Source organism: Paralichthys olivaceus, chromosome 1 (genome assembly GCF_024713975.1).
Source record: "Paralichthys olivaceus isolate ysfri-2021 chromosome 1, ASM2471397v2, whole genome shotgun sequence".
Taxonomy (NCBI): domain Eukaryota; kingdom Metazoa; phylum Chordata; class Actinopteri; order Pleuronectiformes; family Paralichthyidae; genus Paralichthys; species Paralichthys olivaceus.
In genome coordinates, this window is record NC_091093.1 from 23,445,106 (window position 1) to 23,462,687 (window position 17,582).

General features: G+C 41.3%; 1 protein-coding gene across 23 annotated transcripts in view; it reads right to left on the bottom strand.

The window, feature by feature from the left end:
• Positions 1-17,582, bottom strand: part of baz2ba (bromodomain adjacent to zinc finger domain, 2Ba) — a 65,735-nt gene that overhangs the window by 33,514 nt on the left and 14,639 nt on the right. The window contains exon 1 of one of the 23 annotated variants that reach the window (XM_069525696.1): positions 9,457-9,831. The exons of the other annotated variants lie outside the window; for them this stretch is intronic. The gene's annotated coding sequence lies outside the window, so the exon portion shown is untranslated. Of the gene's footprint in view, positions 1-9,456; positions 9,832-17,582 lie in introns of those variants that run through there. 23 annotated transcript variants of the gene reach the window in all.

Consider the following 17,582-nt stretch of genomic DNA (forward strand, 5'->3'; position numbering starts at 1 on the left):
TCCATGTCGCTGTAAGAGGCTTTAGATAAAATATAAAACCGAATGGCATGCCACACGCATTCTGTATATTTTTGAAATGACAAGAAATCAGCTCTTGCCAAATGGCTTTATTTGCCTTTTCAAGCATACTGTAGATGCCAAAGGCTGGAATCAACACCCCTACTCACCATCCGTCTCTGCTGGGTTCCCAGTGACAATAATGTGATTTTGGGACATGGTGATGACTCGGTGGAGAGGAATAGGATAGGCTTGTCACTTGTGTTTGATGTCAAACCTATGTGTGACAGAATAGTGTTACTCAGCTCAACCAGACACAGCACTACTCCCATTTCCTGGCCATAAATAGAAGAGAATGAGACGGTAGTGAGTGAGTGTGTGTGTGTGTGTGTGTGTGTGTGTGTGTGTTTGTGTGCATATGTTAAAGAAAGAGTGTCTGTATGTACGTATGTGTTTGTGCACACAAACACTTCCACACATGCTCCATCCTAAGTATCATAAAGTAAGCTCAATAAGAAAATTCCCATCTCTTACGCTCATTCGCATCTGCATCCAGCCAAAGCTAATTATTCTCCCCATGGTAACCTAGCGGGGTCTTCACATCAAAAAACCAGAAGTGTGCATCAGGCAATCATCCCTGATGAATCTGCCCTTCTCCCTCTGCTAGCCACTCATTCGCCAGTCTCACTGCTCATTACGGGTTTTTTCTGCAGATTGAACCAGATCTGCTCACCACTGACTGCATGTCTCTACAAGAGTCCATAATGACTCTGGAGTTGTTTGGAAGAACACAATAAAACCATCTTTGCTTCAGAGAATAACATATAGTACATGCATGCATGCACATATACACACACACACACACACACACACACACACAGATGACTGCATGCACACAAACACACAGGCCCACACAACCACACACAGGCACACACTAGCCAATATCTATTAAGGTTAATTACCATTTAGATTACAGGCTGTAGTATTTTACATTTGCTCTAAAACATTTTTTGGAACAGAGCTTAACTGTATGTAACTCAGTGCGAAAAGGCAAAGTGATGACTAGCAAAAAAATGCACCCTGAGGCCTTAAATATTGAGCTTAGATACCAGAACGCAACTCACTTCACAAAAATACATCCTACATATTAAACACTGTAACCAAATTCTCACATATTGAACGAGACATTTGCAGAGGTTTGCACAATTCTACACTGTTAAGTCTTAACATTGTCCACTACAATACTGGAAATGCTGCACTTGTACTTTATATGTTTTGAATTTACAGGGGAAATAAAACATTAACTGCAATATTGATGCAGAATAGACAAGCTACAATAAACCGGTGCTTTAAAACAATAATCATATTTTGTTTTGGACATGCCTTGTCTTCTTTCTTGCATCTCAATATTGACAATATGTGTATATATATAAATATATGACAATTATGCTTCAAATTGTGTAATCTCTCTCAGTAACCAGAAATCTAAAATATCTTATCTAATCTTGTCAAAGAAAAAGCTTCAATACATTAAATATTGACAGTGATTAGCTTAGTGCTATTTCTATGATTAAAAACTAGATCACTTCCTGTTCCTTTGGCTGCTTAACATGCATTTTATTGTAAAATTCCTGAAACTCCTACAAGTGAACAGGAAAAAATGTTATGAGAAAAAAAATGTAATTAAGCAATATTGTTTGATTTGTTGGTCTTGATTTTCCATAAATAAGAATTCATAAATGCAGGACACACACAAGTCCTGACAGAAAACAGCATCGGTTATCAAAGAATATCAAGGAAAGAAGGAGAGAGGGAGAGAGGGAGAGAGAGGGAGAATGAGCGCAGTACTCCAGATATGCATAATGCAAATGACATGCATGTCAAATAGCAAAACAAACTGACAGTGACAGAACAATGGAATAGCCAGAGAGCGGCAAACCTCGCATGAGCAGTCGTTGGAGCCCTTCTGTCCGTTTTTCATGGGAAGAAACCATTGAGAGTCAGTTCTGTTCAACTGAAACTTTACGTGCAGCCGATAACTGATATCACTGCGTAAATGTGACAGAATCCAGATAAGTGGTGTGATGGCAGAAAATAGCTTATTCACGACCACCGGCTACAAGAGCCTGTTTTGATAATGTTCCTGGAGCATATAATGTGTTGTTCAACAGAACAGAAGAGGTAATACATGTACAGTCACAGTCCTTAATCTTTACTGCTCCCCTCAGCCACACAAAACTTCACTACCCATATTCCGTCTTCACTGGCCAAACTGTCCAGAACAAAGGTCACACATTTTAACACTGCAGTGTAACGTGGATTGTAAAAATTCAGTTAAATTCAGCCTACAGAAAAGAAAGCCCTAAAACTCAAACCAACAGCTTTTTGTGTCACAAAAAATATACTGAGCTATTCATGGATTTTGATTCATATTTCAGGCAAAATGCAGTCATTCATTACTTCATTCTAGCTCATTAATTAACTTGCATATTAATTAATGAAGACAATTCCCTAATAACAATAAAAATCTAAACAGCCTTGATTAATTACCAATAAATCATTGAAAAAAAAAAAACAGCGCCCTAACGCATGATCATCCAAGTTGTGTTTGCTCTTTGATGTGTTACTAAACTTCTCTAGTTTCTGTGACTTGCTCCTCAGCTGTTGGCTCATTTAGTCAACACTGTTAAATAAAAAGACATATTTCTAGTTTGATGCCTTAACACCTTTCTCCAACCAACTCTCTCATTCTGTTTTTCACTTTCTATATTCTCATGCTGTATATCCAACATTATATACATTAATAACACCTGCATGTATAATGATATGGCACTGGTTTGTTTGTGTTGGGCAAACACATGTGTAAATGTGTAATCTATACAATTTTTATTCATTCCACAAGTAGAAAAAAGATCTGTAAACTCACAAAAATATCTTGCAAACATAAAACAAATCTCATAAAAAACATCTGTTAGCTATTCTTTCTAAAACATCACAGATGATCCCAATAAACACAATGTTCAGGCAAACAAAGTTATCTCTTTATCTCTGGTCTATTTACAATATATCTTAATCATATTTACCACGTATTAATTCCTGGCCCTGTGTCCAATATTATCCGCAACATCCCCCATGTTTATTGTCACCGTGACAACAGATGTCAGTTTAGTCATCAGCGTTAGTTTAGGTTAATCTGGCAACATATTAACAATAAACAAAGAATTACAACTATCAGAACTAACAGCCAGACATTAACCAGACTGCTGTGCCTTGTTTTACTACATTCAATTTAGGCCGAAATAACATTTTCATACAAGTCAATATTGATAATCATCACATTTTTTCATTATTATTTCTTAAGTTTAAAGACTGATTTCTGCTCCAGAGTGAAGGTTGTGGTTTATATCGTCCTGATGAGCAGAAAATGAGAAACACGAAACAGCAATTTCACAAATCTGAGGTAGATCAATTATGTGTTAAACCTCCTCACTGTGCACAATGAACAAGAAATATATCAAAATATCATTTTATTATATCCTTATTAATGGAAATCATATTGTGATAATTATTGATATTATTTTATTGCCCAGCTCTAACTGATGCTCAATACATTCAGCACTGTTTAAATCACAACTACATTAAGTAAAATGTGAAGTGCTTCGTAATTTTTTACCAAATTATGAATGAAAAAAAGAAGATATATTTAAGATGAGATGGCTGGCCCTCAGTGCACAGATAACAGCTATGCAACTATATATAGAAAAGAGAACATTCCTCGAAGGCCTGAAAGTTGTCAAATACACTTAACTTACTGTTGATTATTCAAAAAGTAATTAATAGAAGGGAGGTGAGCTCTTAGTTTGAAAAGCATATATGAGGTCATACTTTTTTTTAATGTTTGTGAGAGTGTTTAATTATTACACACAGATTGTTGATCTGTTCACACAAATACTATTAAGACAAATCTATGCCTATATAATGACTTCATTAGGATCTGGGTTCCAGTTTCAATGCAGACAGACAAGTGTTAAATGGCAATTGACGGTATGTACTTCACATCAGGTAGTAAAGAGAAGACATGCACGATGTTTACAATTCACGCTGTTGCGTGTGATCGCACACTGAAATCAGACGCAGGCCTTGAAAGCTGTATTGGGTGGTTTCAGAGGAACAATCTGGCAACATAAGCCCCGATGAGAGGAAATCCACCAGCATTAAACTCAATATGCCAATCACTTGTATTCCTCTGTTCAAACGGCTGCTGTACTTAATGTTAAACATGTGAAAATGACTGGCTGGAAGAGAATAGTGTTGTATTGACAGAGAGGGAGGCAAAGCAGCGGGCAGTCAGCCACTCTGTTCTGCTTCACTGCAACATGGGAGGGAGGCCAGCGTGGAGACACACACACACACACACATGGACAAGCACGCACACAGATGTAAAACATACAGCACATATACACATGTACACACAGGCAAGCACACACTTTCACAAATGCACACACAGTGTAATCCCTCTTCCTCTCTCTCGCACACACACACACGCGTGCGCAATCACACACACAGACACACAGTGCAGCAGGTGAGGTGCCAGCACATCACAGCGCTGCCATTTTTCAGTGTCTTGCTCGGGGAGAAGCGCTCTGACATTTTATGAAGCACTGCAGAAATCAGCAGCTTGTAATGGCGGCTGGACTGTCACTCCTTTCCACTCTTCACACACTCCCTCTATCTCCCTTCCCCACACTGCTTTTAAGATTTTATCTCCCTTGATTAACATAATCTAATCAATTTTACAAAATTGGCTTTTAATTACAAAGGGCAATCTCTTCGTCTCACTCTGTGTGTAAGTTTTAAATGGTTTAAGTATTTCTTGTAAAAGGCAAACTGAGGCAAGAAGTAAAACAGCAAGTGAGAGGTTAGAAAATGTTGGTCATCACAGTTAAGTGAAAATGTTGATGGATACAATAAGATTAATATACAATATGCTAGAAACATCAGAGAAAAAAAGTCCAATAGTTGGAGTACACTTTTAAATTGCAGGTTTTTGTGAAAAATATTCTCTAGTTATTTTAACATTATGAATCTGCTATCTAGAAAATGCCCCTGTACTTCACATGGTGAAACACTGCATTTAGACGTAAATTTGACAGCAAGCATCTTTTCACACCTTTGACTCTTGGAATCATGGCGGCTGATATTACTGTACATTTACTGGGAAATACTGATGACTGAAAACACGGCTGTTAAATATGTCCTCTGCATAAAAAAACCATGGATCTATAAACATGATTAACTCTCTGGCATGTTGTCGTGCCTGACAAGCTCTCTGTTGAGCAATGATTAACAGCTAGTGACTCTACAAACCACTGTTAGCACATTAACACAATGTTTACATTAGCCAACCACTCACTGAGGCCATTACTGCTGTAGCTAAGCTAGAAGTCATCTTCAGAGGATGGACAGACTGCAGCCTGAGGCCAGACAGTTTATAACGACAGCGAACCTCGGTAACCAGGCTCTAAACTTTTTTCCCAAAGTTCCACTCAGGGCCAACACATTTCACAGGAACTCAAAATAGTATGCCCACAGGAAAAAATATGATTCAACTTGAAATATGTGGGAAGTGTCAAGGCCAAATCTCTCAGTGTAAGCTACGCTATAAACCTTAAATTAAGCCGATTTCATTAATGTGACATTAGCATTTGTAATGAGAAAAGGGGAAAAAACCCTTGGGACATCTTTGTACCGTTGCACAAAAACCTGCACATACACAAACATGCGTTTATATATGCCCACGCGCACACGTAAACACAAACACACACAAACACATAAGCCGCAAAATTGGGAACTAATTTACATCCACATTACACAAGAATCACAGAGTGCAGCCAAAGCACAGCAAAGAGAAAGTGTTGCGTTTGCGTAGGTTTTATAATGAAGTATCACAGCTTAGTTTATGTAAACTAACTATGACAGTTAGTAAATCTGTTCCACCTTTACTGATGAACTGAGCAGGTGATTCCAGACAAAGCGCGCATGGCTCCCACTCCCACTCTAACACATCTTGTTTCAAGAGTGCAACTTTAACCGTCTTTTTATTTAGTTGCCAACACACTTCTGAGCTCATATGATGTGTTGCATACATTTAGCTGACTTGTTCTGGGTGAAACCATTTTGGACACTGCAGTAGCCCGGGCAAGCATCTGTTGATAAGTCGAGTAGGTAACTGTAAGGTTTTCATTAAGTCAGTATTGAGCTGCATTTCCAAATTGGCCAACGTAGCTTAAGGGCTCGACCAATTGCCCCCTGTGATTAGTTTAACTGTTCTTTGCACAAGTCGGTGAAGTTAGGACCTGCTGGCCTGAAGATAAAGCTGAAAGCTGGGATATTGACTCATTGTGAGATAACACCTAATAAAAAGGTATTAATGGAAGAATGCGCCTCTTTTAAGTTTATGCATCAGTAAATTTTACGATTTAAGATCTTTTTTTGATGTTCCCTAAAACCTATTTTATGTGCAATTTCAAGAATCAACGTAACTTTTATTTAATATATGTGAGTTATAGTCTCATTGAGCTCAAGATCTCTTTGGCAAAATAAACCTGTGAAAGAACAGGACGTATCTTTATGAAATGTTATTGATACTTCAAGGATCAAAAGTACAACTTCGACAAAGTCATGAGCAGAAATGATCTGGGGTTGATATGTTGGGGGAATGTGAATATATACAGTATGAGAGCATCTAAATATCAGAAAGTCATAGTGCTGATACCACTTAAAGAAGGAAAAAGAAAATAATAAAGTCATAACATTAAGAGAATAAAGTCACAATATTACAGGAATAAAATCACAATATTACAAGAATACAGTCATAACACTGCAAGAACAAAGTCGTATTATTAATAAATAAAACTAATTTACTGTAAAATGTTATTTCTCTATTCTTGTAATATTACGACATTATTCTCAAGGAAATCTTCAATATAGCACTAATACGTGATACTATATTATGATGACAACATTTTAAAAATGATGAAGAGCTAATCAAACAGTTACTGTTTGATTAGCGTGAGTTACTATATTGGTTTATTATTAACTGATTAATAAACAATACAGGCTCACTTGTGTCTAAGTAAGAAGTGAGATACTAACTGACTTCGGTGACATGAAGCTGTAATGGTGTTTACTGTCCCTAATAATGAATGTGGATAAACACAGGATAAAAGCAGCTTTGTCTTGATTTACGATCGTTCAAAACTAACAATATGTGAACTTTCATATGTATCATGGAGCACACAGGCTTCAGGACACTCCGAACACAGCATACTTTTCCCTAAGCTTGAAATAACGTTAATAAACCATGCTGCTGCTGAGAGATTAGTGTTTTCTGCTTTAACGACAGTCGAGGAAAATTGTTGCAGTTGGTTCAAAAGTTGGCAAAATGCTCCCAGCTGGTGAGCAGAGAGAAAGAGCAAAGTGACTTTTACTTGTTTCCAAATGTAGTTAATAAATTAGAGCTAAATACCAATTCAGCATGTATCAAGAATAATAAGAGACCGACTATTAATCAGTTTAAATTTGAGCTCCACTGATCCAAGCACTGTTTAAGCAGCTTTTTGAACACCAACAGAGCCAGAAACACACTCACAAAGACTCACAAAGATACAGAAACACACAGACACACAGGGAAGAGTGGGAAAACTAGACCGAGAGAACCAAATCAAAATGCATCACTTACACTGTGACACATCACAGTGCATAGGATAGAACGTCTGCACATATGCTGAGAAATAATCAGATGTATAAAACTGTGCACGCACATCTGCAGACAACGTCCCCTTTAGAAACCACAGTCCACCTGGACGTGCACACATGTATCAGCCCTATATCCTGTCCTCCATAAATATAAAGCGTTAAGTGGTCAACACAAAGAGCTTCACGAATGTTGATGCATAGAAATTAGTCCTACAGGGTAAATCATGGCAAACAACATAAAGGAGGGCAGAGTGTGTGAGTGTGAGTGTGTGTGTGTGTGTGTGTGTGTGTGTGTGTGTGTGTGTGTGTGTGTGTGTGTGTCAGCAGTGTCAACTTTTGTTTTACTGCAGCAATTAAACGCACAAAAAATAGTATGAAAATGTACTTGAAAATATGCACAGTATTGAAAGATATTAAAATTACTAACACTCTGATCTGATATTCTCTAATGCTATTTGATGCTATCGTGGATTTCTACAATAATAATCTTGATAATTTAATCAGTTAACCTACTTAATGTTTTTGCTGTGAAAGGGACTTAATGTATTCAAGCTTAATATCGGGGGAACGACCAGCCAGGCTGTCCTGAATCCTGCCACCTGCCACGTCCTGGCATCATCCTGGCATTTCAGCAGCTGCAGCGCGCTCCACAACTGACCAGTGTCAGAAGCATAGAGTCTGACACTCTCCTCTGGGGATGGGGAATGTGATGGCGAGACGGCACTGATGAAATATTAAAATTGAATGTCTGAATTTGATTTGGCTTTTGTTTTGCTTTTTACAATTGAAAGGTGGTTATGGGAGAATTCTGTCTCTTTGAATGTTTATGATAAAGTGTTTCTATAAGTAACATGATGTGAAGTGAAATTTATTTTCTACCATGCTGCCTTAATTTAATTCCTAATTGCAAATTTCCTGTGTCCAAATTGTTTGCATGCATGAGTTTCCATACGGATGCATTTCTCCTGTCAAGTTTGTTTTTATAGATCCTAACTTTTGCATCAGAAGTGGCGCACATCTCTTAGGGGCTTTGTTTTATTCGCAGTCGTTACAGACAAGGCCCCAGAACTGTATAATGTGGCTCTCTTTCTCTTCTTTATTTCTCATTATTAATAGCAAAATCAGGGCAAGATAGATATGTCAAGCAACACATACGGAATATTACACCTGCTTTGGATGGACACATTTCAACTACATATTTTACATGGATGAGAAAATTGTTCCTTTCTCTGCCGTTCAATGTCTGACAAAATACAGCACTTATGCTCTCACATATGGAATAAAAAGATAATAATAAATGAGGGCCATGGTGGGAAATAGCTTTGTGCTGCCGTTTCGCCAGTATCACCTTTCTGCTGCTCTATCCAGGACACTTTTTCTCCCCCCTGGGGAAAAATGTAGAAGACCCTTTTAAAAGTCCAGCTGTGCCTTTAAAAGAGTTTGTCACACCACCCACAGGGAGCTTTGAAATGCTGTGCAGAACATCCACAAAATAGACTTCTTTTTTTCTCCCCGTGACATGGCCCTATTTCCTGTCACCAAACTTCCCCGGTGTGATTTTATATAAAAAGTCAAAATATTTGAGCCTCCATTGTTTCCTGTCAAATTCAGCCTTGACATTACTGCGTCGCAATCACACCCTCACAGGTGGATACGCACGTGCACATGAACACACACACACACACAGACACACAAAGTTACCTGTGTCAGACTGAGCGTCACCATTGTGTCACACGATCTTTAATGTGGAACTCTATCCACTAGCCCATCCTCTGGATCCTTACACTTCCTTGTGGTTGGACCAATCACGCAGCTTCCCGTCACCCCCACCTTTTTGTTACCTGATATTATTTAAGGAGGAGCTAAGGAGGCAAAAAAGAATAATAGCTCTGGCTCTACGTGAATGTATGCTTGTGTTTGGTGTGTGTGTGTGTGTATCTGTGCCTGTCACGACGGGTAGATTCCTTGTGTGGTGAGGCTGAAACCAAAGCTGCCTGGGCCTGTTGTTGATAGCCGTGTCTCACCCACTCACTGCCCCAGAGGGAGTCAGGACCAAGACCACTGCTCAGGGTCTGTCTGTTCACACACATGAAACACAGGCTTGGATTACACAGGTCTCAAATATGACTCATCCCAAGGAGGGGGTGGAGGAAGGCCCTCTCAGTTGTTTTTGCACAAATGCACTCACACTCACACACACTCACACACACACAGCCCGGCCTGCAATGATAGCTACATCACAGGCTCAGAGAGAGGACCTTGTGGTTCCACACACCTGCCAAAGACAGATGTTAAGAATAAATCAGAGAGAAGCTCTGAGTGAAGAGAAGCTCCACACTGCCATAACTCCACTAACTCACTACGCAGTTCACTAACTGGAGAGCAAACAGCTGCACATGACAACACACACCGGTGATGAAAGTAACAATAGCACGCATGCACCTGACATGCATACGGAGAGTGGCTACATCTTGGTGAGAGATCGAAAATGAGAGAGAGAGAGAGAGAGAGAGAGAGAGAGACAGTACTTTCCATTTTCCAGTCTCACAGGCTCCACTCCTACTTTTGTGTTTTCAGCTCTGTGCTGTTGCTGTGTAACCTGCTCTCATCCTCTGGAGCTGAGGGTTTATAAGTGTAATTGTTCTGGAAGAAACTGAAATCCTCCAACGACATATAAACAAGTCACAACAAGGCTGAAAGCAGTGTGGGCGGTTTGGAGAGGAAGCTCTTTTTTCCGCTGCTGACTAGGTGAAAATCATGATTTCTTCATTTTAAATATAGCACTGCCAGCTTAAGGAGGTATCAACACTCTTACGAAGCCTGCCCTTTAAGTAGATGTGCTGCACAGTAATATACTCCAAAAAACCCCACTATTTTCGGGTAATGTGACCTCGGAAAGTATAAATCAAACACCAACACAACACCATTCTACATCCTGTTAGTCAGTGTAGCACACTAGTTCCACAAACCATGTGTCATGAAAATGAAAACTCAAAATGCATCTAAAACAAGAGTTTAGCTTTTGTCTATGCTGGCAGCCATGACTATGGGCAGCTTTTGTCACTTGGATTTTTTTAGCCTTTGCCATCTAACTGGCTGGGAGAAAATGGTCTGTGCGTGTGCGTCTGGTATCCATGTGTGGCATGTGTTTGTGTGTGTGTCATAAACAGACACCCTTCACGCTTTGTGGCCCAGAAACAGGATAAAAAAGTGACTTAACCAGCAGCGCACTGACATTATCTCTTCTATGCTGTCCTGGAATGCCAGCCTGCTGTGAAATTCTAAATATGCGACGTCCTGTCACACCAGTGTGTGTGTGTGTGTGTGTGTGTGTGTGTGTATGTGTATGTTTTTGTGTGTGTGTGTGTGTGTGCCAACACAGGAAACACATTGTAAGAGTGGGTGTTTTGCTATGTCTTTCCACATTAAAGCCACAAGGCCAAGTGTTAATATTCAATCAAATACAAGACACCATAAACTAAACCATCAACTACTCATATAAACTATAAAATACTTTTGGTGAAGAAGATCAACAAAGCAGCTTTAAAGCTTTAAAATTTAAATCTGTGACAGAAACATGAAGAAAGTGTTGACAAAGAGTGTCAGTGGATTTATATTTTTTTAAATCTTCCATCCAAGAAACGTTTGCTCCCGTCTGTGCTTACAATCACTGAGCAAAATAAAGCCCAACTCTGGCCCTTGTGATGCCGATGAGTCTAACATCCATGACTCAAGAGGTCAGGCAGCCCATCCAGGCTGAGCATTTGGGGTTAAGGGGATGAAACCAAGTGTGAAATGTGAGAAGACAAGCCAACATGGTTTCTCAGGCAACAAATAGAAAGGCGACAAACATATCTCTGTGAATGTGAGGAACGTGAGGTATGTTAGGGAAGAAAGACTGTCGCGTCATCCATGATTCATATGAGAGCAAGATGGAAAAGGTATTAGAGTGGCTTTTTGAACTGGCTGAGTTTAGACATGTTAATCAGTAATGGCCTGTTGCACTTCAGATGGGAGTGTGAGCGTGTGTGTGTGTGTGTCTCTGGCAAGTCCAACGCCACTTGGACTTGAGCTGGTTGAAGCAAGAGAAAGCTCCAGACCAAGAGATAATCCATCTGGACTGTTTCCTTACAAAACATATGGAAAAATGCAGAAGCTTTTTCCCCCTTTTCCGCCCACAATAGCTATTAATATCTCACACAGAACATTTGCTCATGTCCCACTAAGGACTGGAATTCCTGCTGAAACACAGTCATCTTAGAGGATTAGAAAGAGGCGGTCAGGCATTTTCAAGCACTCAACATATGTATTCTCTTACTCTCTGTGTGCAATGTTGGGCATGTAGTCACATAAACACAGACTAATGAGTATTATGCACTCAACAAATTCTTCCCCCTCCCTTTCTCTGAAAAACACACACACACACACTTTCCATGGGTAAACTCAAGTGACGTAATCCAGAACCTTAGACACGACTTATTCTGCTAAAGTAATTTAAACAAAGATAGCATTTCTTTGCCGTTTTGAAAAATAATTTACTCTAATATCAGCAAGGACCCCTAAATAATCACAGCAGCTACCTGACAGGAGTTGTCCGCAGCAGTGCCAGAAACGACAGCGCTGTAAATTGTTTTAATTATAGACGACACAGATAACAGCCTGTGGAAACATCAACCTTTTCTTCAAGTCCTCTGCAAGATCCAAACATAGAGTATTCCCTGGAAAACACAGTTGTTTTGTGTGTGTGTGTGTGTATGTGTGTGTGTCTGTGAGGGTGAGTGTGTGAGCGCTTGTGAATACAATATTCATTTTGCTGCAGGAGGACAATCTATGCATAACAATGAGAGGCGCTAATGAAATCAGCCATCAACCTGCGATACATACATATTAAAGCAGGACCTCAGAGTGTCATTCGCTTAGTGCATCATTTGTTCCCACTCGTTTTTTTCTCTCTCCCACCTGACCTTTAGAGTATGTGCCCCCCTCCCTCACTTTTCCACGCTAAAAATAGGAAGTGTACCTGCAGTACACAACTGTGGCATTATGCAAACACACATGTACACGCAGCATTACGCCGTCATGACAGTACATTTCAGAGATTCATTGACTTGAAAAATGTGAATTTAAATATAGACAACTAATGCCAAAGTTTAAGGATCTAACCACCACCTTTAAACAGATAATGTTTAACATCACAAATGGTAACCACTGTCAGAGCTGTACCTTCAGTATAATGTCATATCATCCCAGCTGCCAGGGAACGACGCCCCTCCCTTCCCTCTAAGCATGCTTCACAGCTCTGGCCTCTCTCTGTCTCTCTCTCTCTCTCCCTAACCCCCACCCCCACGCTGGCAGGGAAATGGATCCCTCCACCTGACAGTGGCCATTTTGAGCCTTCTCTCCTCTCCTCTCTACTCCTGCTTCCTGGTAAACAATGGGAGAGGGATAATTGATCAAACAGCCAGGGAACCCTCCGAGCAGGGGAAGGTCACCGCCCGCCAGCCCAGCTCACTATGAGGGGGGGGGGGGGGGGGATATGTGTCAACATGTGTATGTGCATTTGTGTGTGTGTGTGTGTGTGTGTGTGTGTGTTCATGCATGTATTGCATCTATGAGTGTGTGTTTTATGTCTGTGACCAACAGTGTAAAAAAAAAAAAAAGGTAGAGGTTGAGACACAGAACAGTGTGTGTGTATGTGTATGTGTGTGTGTGTGTGTGTGTGTGTGTGTGTGTGTGTGTGTGTGTATGTGTGTGTGTGTGTGTGGAGGGGGGGGTGTCTCACTGACACTCTTGAGCTGCCATTTTTCTTCCCTGACAAAGACTCCATCTGCCACAGAGCCATTTGCTGCCTCCCGAGTCGGCAGAGCATTCTGCACGCCACGTTCACCTTGATGTCACCTCTACACAGCTCACGCCTTGCTGACGCTGTACACTCTCTCTCACTCAGTCAGTCACAGACACACACACACACACACACACACACACACACACACACACACACACACACACACACACACACACACACACTTCTTTTCCTCTAATATACTGATTGTCTCCCACTCACAAACAAACACACACTTTCAGTTTCTGTCACACATTATCTCTGCACTCTTTCTCTCGCTCTCTCTCTCTCTCGCTCTCTCTCTCTCTCTCTCTGACACACATGCACACACATATGTGTGTGTCTCTGCATGGCTGATATCACTGTGCAACCATCAGCGCTGTGCATTGTGGGAGTGTCTGTAGGGGCAGAGAGACGCGACAGGGGCTGAGGGATTCACACGCCTCTGAAAGACAGCCAGAGGGAGGGGAGGGGGGAGCAGGGGAGGGAGGGAGGCACAGAAAGAGGGAGAGATACGGAGGGGGCCGGTAACTGGAAATGAGAGATGGCATTTTAAAGAGGAAGCTGAATTTCACCTGCAATTACCGTAGCTCCGGGGCACATGGCTCGGTTAAGAGACATTTCATTCCAAAGCCACTGCATATAACTGCCGCACTGAGCCCTGAGAGGCGCGTAAAGAAGGAGCGAGAGAGAAAATAGAGCGGTGGAAAACTCTCCTCTACCCAAGATGGCCCTCAGCAGATGCAGTGATGAAAGAGAGGAGGCAGCCAGGGATGTAACTGGTAAATGAAACCCAGCAGAAAAGGCTAGAGCAGAGGAGTGAGGAGGAGTGAGGAGGAGAGAGGAGGAAAGGGAAAAGAAAAAGGACGATAAAGAGACAGGGGAAAGAAAAAAGGTATCTAATTCAGAGGGCCCCAACTCGGCCATCTGCACACCAGACCAGACAGCTGAACTGGGCCTCAGAGAACACACATCCACACACACACACAAACACATGCACCCGCACACACACTGAACAGGGAGCAAATGAAATCCAACAAACACAGTCAAACAGTTCGGTAACATGAAAATCTGGATGTCTTAAATGATTAATGTCATTTTTAGTATTCTTTGTCCTCTTTCGATGAAACCTCTCGCTCTCTCTATCTCTGCCTCCTCACTCTCTCAGAACTCCAAATGGAGATGAAATGGTTTCCCCGAGGCTCAGTGTCCTGGCTAGTTTCACCAGGCACGCTGCTGTGTTTCATAGGAGAAGTGTGACTGCACAAATACAGTAATGAGCTCTCACTGGGAGCCGGGGGCCTCCTGGCACTGCTAATGGCTCTTCTGGACTGCAGCTGTATCCAGGTTACAACCTGGCCTGGCCCACAGGCCCTGGGACACGCACAGGCCCAGTAGAGACAGACTATTCCCTGCGACAGGCTCAAATTGTAGTCTGAAAACCAGATCCATATAGCGGACTGTGCGCTTGGTGTGTGCTGTGTTTGAAGTAAAGAGAGAGGAAGAAAGAAGATCTGGGGAAGGGGGTTTGGGGCCGGAAGCTGTGAGGGATGTCAAAAGATGAGGGGGCCATGTTAAAGAGAAAGACCAAGGAATAAAAGACAGTTGAGGAGTTGTGGTTTGGCCATAAACAGAACAGATAGACCCAATAAACCTGGAGGCTCTAATAGAGCAACAGCTGGTGTGTGTGTGTGTGTGTGTGAGAGAGAGAGAGAGTGTGTGTGTGTGTGGTCTGGGTTATCATCTCCATAAAATTGAGCCCCTGCAATGTTAACATACACAAACTATATTAGCAGCTTACTGATTGATTTAATGATAATTATTGATTTTTAATATTTTTGGTTTGGCTTTGAAGAATTAACGCAAAATGTTCAGTATAAACACAACAGTCAAATCCAGCGAGGACTACAAACATAAAATGTAAAATGCCACCACAAATAAGCAGGTTGGAACCTTTAGCCAAGATCCCTCAAATGTTCAGAAATGCCACTTTTTTATAATCACTCCAATAAAAAATATATATCTTAGATTACATATTTGATTTAACGTGACCATGATGAGATAGGTAGGTTTCAGGCAAAGGCTTGAACATCTCCTGTTTTCAAACCTAGCAGCGATCCAGGCATTAGGGTTGAGTCCAAGGGGCTCAAGTTGCAATCCTGTTTGTGTGGAAGGCTAAAAGGTTTGTGATGTATTAGGTCGAGAGGTCTTCTCCTGATGCTTCATAAATTACTGGCATGCTGTTATGTTGCATCATGACACCCACAACTCTGCATTGTGTGCCCAACAATTTTCCTCTACTACAACAAACACATTAACACACAGACACACACACACCCGTTGTTGCCCTCTCTGGGAATTCTCACAGCTTGGGTTCTTTAGCTCCTGTTTTGTCTGGCTCTCCATTCAAAATGGCCCCCCAAATGACCACGCACATTATCGTCCAGGCAGGCGGCCCCCGAGTGGACTGAGGCTCCCTGGGTGCGAGCAGTGATTCATGGCACAAGGGTCTGTAAAAGAGCAGCCTCACCCCACGCTGCAGGCCTTCATGGGGACAAGGAGAGTGGAGGCTGTCTGGCAGTGGGGGTGATTCAAAAGTCTGGCAAGAGAACTGAACCTTGTTGAAACCACATGGGCTAAGGGAGGCTGTGTGTGTGTGTGTGTGTGTGTGTGTGTGTGTGTGTGTGTGTGTGTGTGTGTGTGTGTGTGTGTACTAATACCCTGGTGTTTTTTGTATTTTATCATTTTCGGTGCTTAAAGAATGACAGTGCTTTTGAGGCGCTTTGTTTCCTATGAGTTGTATGTATTTGCGACCGCAGGGCAGTGTGTCTGTACAACGCTTTGCCTTCACTGCCTGCAGGCACAGTGGGTGTGCTAACAGTTTTTAGCTTTCATGGTGACAAAACAATGGCGGACCGTCCATGGCCTGACGACAGAGCAGACACCAGAAGCAAAATGTAGTATTATTTCAGCGAGAGCAAACCCACAGACTCCGCAAAGCCCGTCTGTAAAAGTTGTTTGAACCAAAACAGACCAGATGGAGGAAGTCCACAGACATGACGACGTGTTTGAGGGTTATTTTACAGAATGAACAATTCAGAAAATATGGTTAAACTGTAAAATATCAAGCCTCAATTACATTTCTTTGTAATAATGCAATAACAACATTTTAGAAATCATTGCCTATTATTTTTCAATGTATATTTATTGGCCAATATTGGCCCTAATATTGGTATTGGCCCCCAAAAATCTATATCAGTTAGGCTCTAGTAATAATACATCATGCCAAACAAGAGGGATTCATTTTGTGACGAGCAAACCTTTTCAACATCGGAATTTAACAAGGTTGTTAATGATAATGTTTGATATGACTTCATTTACCAGGCGATACCAGGCTAATTAACTAGGCTATCCAGAAGGAATAGAAGTCAAGGCAACTAACAAGGATAGCTGAATGTGTGTGCGCGTGTGTGTGTGTGTGAGACCAAACGTGCGTGTGTGGAGAGAGTAGGAGTGAGAGTGAAAGAGACAGAGACATGAATGGGTAAGCCCAAACTAATGCTGGAGTGTGTCTGTTGAATCTACGCTGCTGCCTATCCCGAGGACAATCTCGCGGCAGCTTTTTAACAATCTTTGCTCCGAGGCAAGTACAAAGTACTAAATGTTTAGGGGTTATCTCTAACACTTCCCCAATCTAACAGAGCACCAATTGAAAGGGCACTGGGAAAAAGACACTGTGAGAAACAAAGAGGACTCATGAATAAGAGCTGAAAAATGATAGTAGTCGCTGGGATTGATGAAACCATATCAGGTTTTGTGACAGGCAGCGAGACACACAGATTCTTTCCCTTCAGGCAAGAAGGTGTAATTTCCCCTTCCACTGTCACAAGAGCCATGTAAAAAATTATCAGTAGCTCAACGACTAAATGATTCATGGCGATTTGTAATGTGCAACCTATCTATCTATCTATCCATCCATCTATCT